Source organism: Talpa occidentalis, unplaced genomic scaffold (genome assembly GCF_014898055.3).
Source record: "Talpa occidentalis isolate TD23 unplaced genomic scaffold, MPIMG_talOcc4v2.1 talOcc4.5, whole genome shotgun sequence".
Lineage (NCBI taxonomy): Eukaryota > Metazoa > Chordata > Mammalia > Eulipotyphla > Talpidae > Talpa > Talpa occidentalis.
This window is the reverse complement of record NW_023604861.1, coordinates 68,313,135-68,323,989: the sequence shown is the minus strand read 5'-3', so window position 1 is coordinate 68,323,989 and position 10,855 is coordinate 68,313,135.

The window sequence follows — 10,855 nt, the reverse complement described above, 5'->3', positions numbered from 1 at the left end:
CTCTTATAAAAAAAAAAAAAAGAAAGTTCTTGTGGCACTTGGCTTAGTAGTACATCCTCTGCTTGAAGTATTCCCTGCCATTTATTAGTCCCCATTTCTCCACCAGCATAATTTAGACTTCCCAAATAACTCATTTCATGCAAATCCTTTTTTCAACATTGGCTTTGTGTAGAAATCAAATCTTTTTTTTTTAAAGATTTATTTATTATTTATTTATACAAGCACTGGGTACAGTCAGAAGCACGGGGGTGGGGGGGGGGTGAGAGAATTCACCAGAGCCAGAGCTGGAAGCAGAGCAGGAGGATTGATGAAGTACACTGCCAAAGGAAGCAGCGGGCACGGCAGGAGAGGTCTGCGAGCCACGTGGGACCCCCCGCTAGCAGCTGGGGATCCAGCCGGCGCTGCAGAGGCTGTGGGCAGCTTCTCAGCCCAGCGTTCAACGACTGCACTACCAGGGAGGCCCGAGAAATCAAATCTTAAGACACTCACTTGAACAGGTGCAGGCATAAAGAACTATGGTCAGAGTTTGGGTTTGATAATTAAGTACAATGGAGAGAGGGAACGGCAAAGAAGCATTATTATAAATTTCACAGAGCCAAACTTTTGGGGGAAAGAAGAAAAAAATGTATATAATCTCCATTGGAGATAATTTCCATATGAATCTCTCCCATTTATAAAATCTACCAATTCATGTTTCAACACCTACAAAATCTCTGAATAGTTATTAAAATAATATTCAAAAGTTACTTGAATAATACGAAAAATCTTCTTCCAGAAATAGCTAGATAATACGCCAAAAAATTGTGTGGGTTTGGAAGGGAATGCTTTAATTATGCCCCATGCCTCAACTTGGCCTGTTATATCGTATATGCAAATGTTCTTTAAAACCTGACTTTAGACCTCACACTTTGGTGCAATCCTATCAGGTCTTTTTATCTTACTACACATTGTAATCACTTGGAAATATTTTTTTTTCACCAACCACCAGAAATTTTAATGAATATGTGGTTAGGGCAGACATAAGCATTTTCTTTTTTAACTTTTATTTCCTTTTTATTACTTATTTTAATCAAATTTACAAAATAACAAAATTTGTGGTATACAACTTCACACCTCCAGATGTGCACATGCTTCACGCACCCTCCACCAAAGCCAGCTCCAGTGCCAATCCCTATCACATTCTGTCCTCCACCTACTCCTCCCTCTGCTGCCCCTCAATTACCTCTGGTTAGCATTTTCTTTATGAAAAACAAAAACATAAACTGCACGTAGTTATAATATCCAGGCACAGTTATGTATCAACAATCTAAAAAGTTGTGATTAAGTGATTTTTATGTAATACTTTTTCCTTTTCAAAGTGATCTTTATAAAGCATAGCATACCCAAGTTAAAATAAACCTAAAAGAATGGTTTATCAGGAAAAGTGAACTGTTAGTCTGGTTTGCCTCTGTTCAATAGTCTGGCAGAATCAAACCACTGCAGCAATCTCTATATGACAATACCTGGGAAAGGTCTGTACAAAGATAACAGAAAGATTAGCAAAGCATGACTAAATTCAACCTTTCATGGAATATATGCCTTAGCACACACTGATTTAAAAATAAATACACACAAATTTAAAAAAGAAAAATAATTTAAAAAACATGTGACTACCAAAGATACATAGTAAGAGACTGATAGAAATGTCCAGTTCTTCGTCATGAAGGAAATTATGAAAACTCTTGGTCATTGTAGTCAAGGAATAGTTTCTTTTCTCATCCAGTCTTGATCTTCTTTCCAGGTCCCTGCTGATCTCCATCCAGACATCAAACTACTCTTGTCCCATAGCGGGCAGCATAAGGATACATCTTATATCAAAATCCAAATTCTACTTGCCAAGATTTCTTAATCTTTGGAACTGCTGAAAGCTCATTTCAAGTGCCAAGTCTGTACCACCAATAGAGGCCATACCCAAACCACACTGAGGAAAACACTGCCTGCCAGCTTTCTTGCTCAACCTGGGGCCGACTTTGGTTTCTTTAGCTTAGCCCTTAGCCCTGAAGCGCTTTCTCTAACTTGTAGGCACTGACATTTGTGTTCTCTACACCTACAAATATTTCCTCTGTCTGATGTATGTCCTGGCTGGCTCAGACAAGAGGAGAGGGTTGTTTTTATTTTCTTCTCTGTTTGGCAAGAATAACTTCAAGCTGCAAATGTGCTTCTGATACGACACCATTAAATATCCCTGGCAGAATGGTCCAGAACATTAGTTTAATATTTCATGTCCACTATCTTGAGCTCTATACTTTGAAATAAATTAATGTTATTTGGTAGAGTTATAACAATGTTAGAAGTTTAAGAAGAGGGCCTCCCCGGTGGCGCAGCAGTTGAGCGCTGGGTTGCGAAGCTGCCCGCAGCCTCCGCACCGCCGATTCAATCCCTGGCTGCTCCCTGGCCATGGAGGAGGGTCCCACATGGCATGCAGACCCCTGCTGACGCCCCCTGCTCCCCTCAGCAGTGTACTTCGGTCCTTCTGCCTGCTCTGCTCCCCGCTCTGGCTTTGGTGAATTCTCTCACCCTCCCGCGCTTCTGACTGTACCCAGTGCTTGTATAAATAAATAAATAAATCTAAAAAAAAAAAAAAGTTTAAGAAGAAGAGTTGTTGCCCATTTTACAGATGAGAAAACTGGACCACAGAACTAAATCTGAATAACTAAGGTATATAACCATTTAGTGCTAGAATTTGGGTGAATAAAAGCATAATAACCAGTGCATGGATCTGTATACAATTCAAAAGCGTATTCCTGTGTAAAAAGTTATATGTTAGAATTAAGAAACAAAGACAAACTGAGAAAAATATTTGCAGCAAGTATAATTGAAAAGGGTTAATAGCAACACATTAGGAAACTTGCAAATCAGCAAGAAAAGAGATTAAATGCAAAATGGAGAGGCAACTCATACCAAAGCAAATCAATGGCCATATGTATTTGAACTAAAGTTTATTAGTGAATGCAAATTAAAAACAATAATTTAGGGGGAGATTTGTTGTTTTTATCATGCATTATTTCTTCTCTCCTTCTATTGACAGGAAATATCTTTCTCCCAGTTTCCACTTATATGGTCTGGGAGGGCTGATGATACTTGAAATAGAACATGTGCTCTTTTTGGTGGTGTGGCATCCACCACCCTCCCTTTGCATCTCTTATAAACCTCCTTTTCCCATGTCACTCCTTGTAGTTTGTTTGTGGCTAATACCTTCCCCCATCCTTAGGCTGATGATGTATGACCCAATCTTCATTAATCGGGTTAGCTCATCTTCCTGTCTCAATATCCAAACAAGGCTAGCCAAAGACTTCTTTAGAACCTTCTCTGGGACCATCAGAAATGAGATGCTCCCTTCAAGCCTCATGAGATTTTTGAGTCATTTAAGTCAGAAACTGCCAGGAATCTTGTGCCAACAGATTGTGAAAACTTGCCTGAGAATGAAGTCAACCAAAAGGAAAGTTGGAAAAAGATAAACATCAAGTCCTGATGACATTGTTTGAGCCCTGAGACCTAGTTCTTGAAAACAGTTTCTCTCCTAGATTTTTCAGTTACATGAGCTGATTCACATTTTTTGTTTAAGTCAGCTGAAGTTGGGTTTCTGTAAGGGTGATCAAGGAACTCTGTTTAATGCAGGATTAGACCTTCTAGGCTAAAATGATATTAGTATAGCATTAACTGCAACATCTTCTTCCTTAGAAAAAGCCTAACTGTAGCAGAAGAGGAATGAGGACAGCACATACTCTGGCATCAATTGAGTTCCTGAATCAAGTTAACCCTGAGGTTAGCATCCTAATAAATGATGTAATAAATTCCAATTTTGCTTGTGTTAAGGCTCTGACATTACAACCAAAATGTCTTATTTATATCTGTGCTAATATACATGAGGTATCAATTTTTTGTTATCATTATCAGTGTATGCCCAACTTGGGATTCACACACCACTGGCATCTAAATAGCAATATTTTGTAGGGTAATTTTATGGCAGACCTCGAAAACCTTAAAAATTATACGTATTAGAGGAGGGAGAGGGATGAATAGGCAGAACACAAGGGGTTTTAGGGCTATGGATTATTCTGTATGATACTATAATGCTGAATGCATGACACTGTATATTTGCCAAAACTCATCAACCTGTACAATACAAAGAGTGAATTATGACATAAAATATGAACTTCAGTTAATAAAAAGACATCAATATGCATTCAAATGCACCACTGGAAAACTGTGAGGAGTTAGGAGTATGTATGGCAGTTGTCTATATTTTCTGTCATTTATCTTGTTGACCCAAAACTATTCTGAAAAAAATAAGTCTATCAATTTAAAAATTAAAAAAGAATATATATAAAGTGTGTATATATATATATATATATATATATATACACTTTATCTGTTCCTTAGTTGGAAATTTTTCCTAAAACAAAAAACTGGGTAAAGATATAAATAAACAATGGTTATCACAAAATTGTTTGCTATAATAAAGCATTGGAATCGGAATCTACTCAATTATCCATCCATTTTTTTTTTCTTTTTTTTTTTTTTTTTATAGAGGCATGTTTTACTTATTTATTTGTTTGTTTGTTTGCTTTGTTTATACATGCACTGGGTACAGTCAGAAACGCGGGAGGGTGAGAGAATTCACCAGAGCCAGAGCGGGGAGCAGAGCAGGCAGAAGGATCGAAGTACACTGCTGAGGGGAGCAGCGGGTGGCAGGAGAGGTCTGCGCGCCATGTGGGACCCTCCTCTGGTGGCTGGGGAGCAGCCTGGGATCGAACCGGCGCCGCAGAGGCCGCGGGCAGCTTTGCAACCCAGCGCTCAACCGCTGCGCCATGGGGGAAGCCCCTATCCATCCATTTTTTAAAAAGTTAAATAAATGATGATTTCTGTGTAGACTTAAAGAATGGTAATATTAATCAGGGCTATGCTTCAGAAAAATTGTAATAAACTCAATAGCATTGGTGTTAACTATACATATTTAATGTGCATATTAAATATTCAAGTTTGATGTAAATATTTATATGTAACTAGTAAATCAATAATAGTGACTTAACTAGTAGCTAATAGTCAAGGTACATGAACCATTAAGAGTAATTCATTGTCTCTTTCTGTATTCTGTTAATTGAGCTAAATACTGGAAAGCAAAGATGATTAAGAACTATATATTCTTACAAGCTTCAAGGAGTTGTAGTCTGATAGTAGAACAACCATTCACAATTTCATTTTACATCATTCCAGGGCATCTCTAGGCTTTTTACACAATATCTCAAAATTGTTAGAGCAGAGTTCCATTAATTTACTTTCTCAGTCAATCTTTCTTACTTTGTCAATCATATCTAACACTGCTCAGCAGTCAGATCAATGTACAACTTGTGGGATGTAAAACTTCAAAAGAATGCCTCTTCAGGTAGTAAAGAATGTGAGCTGGTGACCGATAGGGATGTGTGTGGTTAAAACACAACTTCAATTTTGTCTGCCACATACTCTTTATGACACAGTATGTGGGCACAACTGTTGCCTGGTCTGAAATGACTGTATAACTTTTCAGCTCAATCTTAATTAACAGACTGTTATGTAGTCACTTTAAGTCACAGTCTCCATTCAATCATTGGAATGTCCAGTCCAAGATGTTGAACAGAATTCTGAACTTGATTAAAGGTGATTCTTGTCTCTCCCTGTTGCACACTGGAGGCCTACCATCAGAAGACAGACATGGTTGGCTTCTTTCCTCGCCACTCTACCTCTCCAGGAGACTGGGGGTGGCACAAAGAAGACTGACTCCCTGTTGGGTCACTTTCTTTAGCTCCTCAGAGATCTGGTGGGGGAGTCTCCCATCACAGCAGGGAAGACAGTAGCTTGTGACCATTCTGCAGTAATCCAGTTTGCCTCCTGTTTCTTGAGCTGAGGCCCTTCTACTTCTGTAGGTAGTCCTTTTGGATATGACCTATGATGAATACATGCTGACTTTTTCTTCTTTGTGAACTCTTCTAATCCTTGGCAAAACACACACACCCTTTGCACTGATAATCTTGGGAGAACAGTCTGTTTCTAACCCAGCAGTCTGGCTCCATGACAATAGTCCCCTAGTTTCCTCTTGCCTGTGTGAGAGGAGTCGGGCACTACCAGTTCAGTGACCCCCACTGTAGGGGCCACATAGTAAGCGCCCCAAGACCCCTAGTGGAAACACCCCTTATGTAATAAGGAAGGACCTGCCTCACAGCACAACCTTTTTTGAAGACCTCCTCCAAAAAATTCTTCCACATTTCCACTCTCTGACCATTATCTCCCTCACTACTTTTAATATCCTCAGTCTCTCTAACAGTCTTGGGTAATTTTCCTTTTTAAAGTCTACATGTGAGAATCTGTCTCTGGCATATCACATTATTTTACCTTGGTGTATTGGTTGAAACTTTAATTTTAATATCTTGTTATATACCCATCCATCTCCATTTATCAACCTATTAGTCCCTTATTTGTCTTAGGCAACTCTTTTAAGAAGAGTTACATGCAATAATGAAATGGGAGAAAGTAGCAGAGAGAAAAGTATGAAAGAATGAAATTAGCATATCAATATCAAATACTTAGCATTGAAAAATAACGGGTATAGGGCCTCCCCGGTGGCGCAGCGGTTGAGCGCTGGGTTGCGAAGCTGCCCGCGGCCTCTGCGGCGCCGGTTCGATCCCCGGCTGCTCCCCGGCCACCAGAGGAGGGTCCCACATGGCGTGCAGACCTCTCCTGCCGCCCGCTGCTCCCCTCAGCAGTGTACTTCGGTCCTTCTGCCTGCTCTGCTCCCCGCTCTGGCTCTGGTGAATTCTCTCACCCTCCCGCGCTTCTGACTGTACCCAGTGCATGTATAAACAAAACAAACAAACAAACCAGCAAACAAATAAATAAAGCATGCCTCTATAAAAAAAAAAAAAAAAAAGAAAAATAACGGGTATACTTGGAATTTACAAAAATAGATGTGTGTCTTAGGGAAATTGTGTAGGTATGTTTGCTTAAGCTAGACATTCTCATGTAGTAATACTATAATTTTAAAATATCTCATTTTCATGCAAGATTTACATTCAAGTTCCATTGGATCCCAAACTCTGGCCTTTCCTGCAGGTACCTTAATATATTAAATATGTACAGAGACTGTATCTGAGAAAAGCAACTTAGATTGTCATTTAATGGGAAAAATTTGATGGAAAAAATTAATGTATGGTTGTTTAAAATACCTCTTTTGGTTGCATTTAGACCTCATGTCCTATAGCATAATATTCTTTTATGATAGCCTAGCAAGTTTGGAAAATGCTGTGTTAAACAGTTTTAGTGTTTCTTGTGAGATTTGTCAGAATTTTTAATAAACTAATGTATTTTGAATCTGAAGAAAATAACAATATACAATGATTTCAACCTTTTTTGAGCACAAAATTCTTTTAAAAAAATGAAAAGCACTGATTTTGTCCATTCCTCTATAATAATCTACACGGTTTTAAATGTTTAGTAAATATGCATGCTTGTTCAGCATGTGTGTGTGCATGTTTGCACACACCTGTCTCTCATCAGAAACTCCTAGGATGGCACTCCCATTCATTGGTATAAAAAGTAGCTCTTTGAAATACATGACTGGATCAAGAGGATGTGGTATATATATACAATGGAATATTATTCAGCAATCAAAAAAGATAAACTCATGGCTTTGACATCAATGAGGATGGAGCTAGAAGGAATTATGCTCAGTGAAATAAGCCAGAAGGAAAAAGAAGAATATCTGATGGTTTCACTGATAGCAGGAATATAGGGGAACCAATAAGACATCAGTGTAAAAAAATAATAACAATACAAAACACAACAAAGCAAAAGCAGACAATTATAAATCAGAGACATACTGCAGGGGAGGAGGAGGGAGGGATCAGCTGGAGGGAGGGAGTAGCACAGGGGACTGTGGTGCTTGTGCATCGGTGCATTGGGGAAGGAAATTCCACAGGGACAACACCTGAGGGGGTAAGGGGAAGCAATTTTATATATATATATATATATATATTTTTTTTTTAAAGATTCATTTGTCTATTTATACAAGCACTGGGTACAGTCAGAAGCGCAGGAGGGCGAGAGAACCCACCAGAGCCAGAACGGGGAACAGAACAGGTAGACTGATGAAATACACTGCTGAGGGGAGCAGCAGGCAAGGCAGGAGAGGTCCATAGCGCCCTGTGGCCCCTCGCTGGCGGTTGGGGATCAAACAGGCGCTGCAGAGGCTGTGGGCAGCCTCGCAGCCCAGCGCTCAGCCCAGTGCTCAACCTCTACGCCACCAGAGGAGGCCCAGAAGCAAATATTGTTTAAAAATGAACAATGATGTAAAAATATATATGTATTTTTAAAGTAGCTCTTTGAAACCGAAAAACAGATCTGGTTCTCAGATCAAACTGATAACAAATGATGTAGCAAAATGTGAAAAAGGGAAATATACTAACCTCCCACACATCTTATGTTCTTTGGATAATGCTTTGTGCTTAACTCTCCACTTTCGCTATGAGACCAATGAGCCAACCAACAGCCATCGCCTGCCACTACCTGAATGCTGTCCTTGGCTGACTCTCTCCTGCCTCTCCTGCTTCCCATTATTCAGAGAAACAAAATCTGGACTGGTCACTGCTGCCTGGACCACCAGATGCCTCAGTAGAGGCATTTATGGGCATCTCCCTTCCAGTTCTGCAGAAAACATGAAAGTGATTCAAAAAAAATGTCTAGAGTCTAGAGCAGGGACTATATATTCTTTTTGTACATTTTTTTCTTAACATTTAATTTTGAAAATTTTCAATCTTTCCAAAAAAGTAAAAAGAAAGGGACAATTACCCATACATTCTTCACTGAGATCAAATAATTATTGGCTTTTACCACATTTTCCTGTCTTTCCCCACCCTCTGCCTCTCTTTCTCTCTTTCCATTTGTTTTTTGAAAGTTGCAGACATCAGAAAATTTCACATATACACACACACACCCTAAAATAGAAAAGTTTTCCCCTAAGTAATCCACAAGCCCCATCTAAAATATAAGTACATTCACCTACATAACCACAATACTGTTATCACATCTAAGAAAATGGACATAAATTTAATAGTGTTGTTGCCAATCTGGTGGATTCTTGTGTCCAAGCGATTGAGGAATAATCATTGACACACCGGATTGAAGATTAGCAAGCTCAAGTTTATTGCAAGAGAGACTCCTGATGCAGAAGGGGTTCCAAGGGAGGGCCTGTTACTCTTGGGGATAGGTTTACTTTTATAATCTCTCATGGGGAACTTCCCTGTTCTGGTGCTTTTCCACTACACCCCTTTGCATCATTGCCCCACTTTGCCACCTAGAGGTATGAAGCCACCACAAGCTACTGGGTGCCTCTGTGTGCCTCTTGTGGTTACCAGCCTCCGCCTGTTAGCTCAGTGGCCTTTGCCTCTCACCTTTCTGCTCCCTCAAGCACCCAGCCTCAGTCTGCTATCTCACACCCAACCCTTGCCAGCCAGTTGCAGCCAGCTCTTGCAGGCCAGATCTCTAGCCAGCTAGCTCTCTAGTACCTCAGTGTCATCTAACATACAGTATACATTTACAATTTCCTAGTGAAAGATTCCCTGACCACCAGCCTCCAAAGCCCTTTCTAGCTCTGGCCGGACCAGCTAGTAGGGAAAGGGCAGTGCAAGGCCGGCTACTAACTGCAACCGACACCGGGAAAGCTGGGGTCCATGTTTGCTGATTCTTGTGGTATTTCTTTTGTAATAAGTAACACCGTTAAATGGCTGAGAGTAATCAAAGTTCTTGTTTAAATTATAATGGTTTTTACTTATACTTTCAGAAAACCCATAAAAGTCTGCATTATTTATTAACTAAGATATAAACCAAATACTGTGATTTATAAGCCTTAAATGGTTATATCCTCAAGATTCTTAAGATGCTGGCCTATAGCCCATTCTCATGTTTTTCCAGTAGGGGAGCCTTTCACTTAGAATGCAGAATTTGTTTTGTTTTTGTCTTTGAAGTTATCTTTGCCCCAGGATCTAGAAGGGTATAACAGCAACTTTGTCCAGATCATGCCCTTATTGTGGAGCTCCTAGACCCTGAGAGCTCACGTCAGCTTCTTCACAGCAGGCCACAACTTCCCAATATGCTTGTGCAGAAAGTCATTCTCCATGATGTGCATTTGATGCTTTCCATCCTCCCAGACTTAATACTTTTTCCTGTCACTCCGTTTACTCTTGATCACTCCATCAGTAACTGGTCTTTGTAAACTTTGGACTTCGAGTTCTTTGCAAAAAAGCAAACTTTTGGAACTTGTCCAGTTTTACATTTTGGGTCAGTTGTGGGATATAGTATCTTTTGGCTCACAAATAATGTAGTTGAACAAAGAAGACACATGTGCTACCGCAGAATATCTAATAGAATTGAATATGAAGAAGCATTAGTTTCACGTGACTTGTCATTGCTGTGGTCTCTGTCTGGGGAGCTAATGGATATATTGATCAGTTTTCAAGAGAGACATCATTCACAAACTGACCCCTGACCTGTGACAGCAGACTAACATTTGTGTTAGCTTCTATAACTGTATGAACAGACCCAGTTGCTGGGAAGACATGGGCAGCTATTGCCTTGACAACACAGCATACAAGTTTCTAGTTCCCTGAGAGGATAGGGATTACTTTTCAGTCATACCTATGAATTTGGGTGTTGCCTATGGGCTGAGAATGTTAACCCATAATTCAATTACTAAAAGTTTGTTCAGTACCAAAATATTTGAGATTTGGGTTGCAAACTATATAAATGAAGCTTAAAGATGTGAAAGGCCATGACAATGTAGTACACT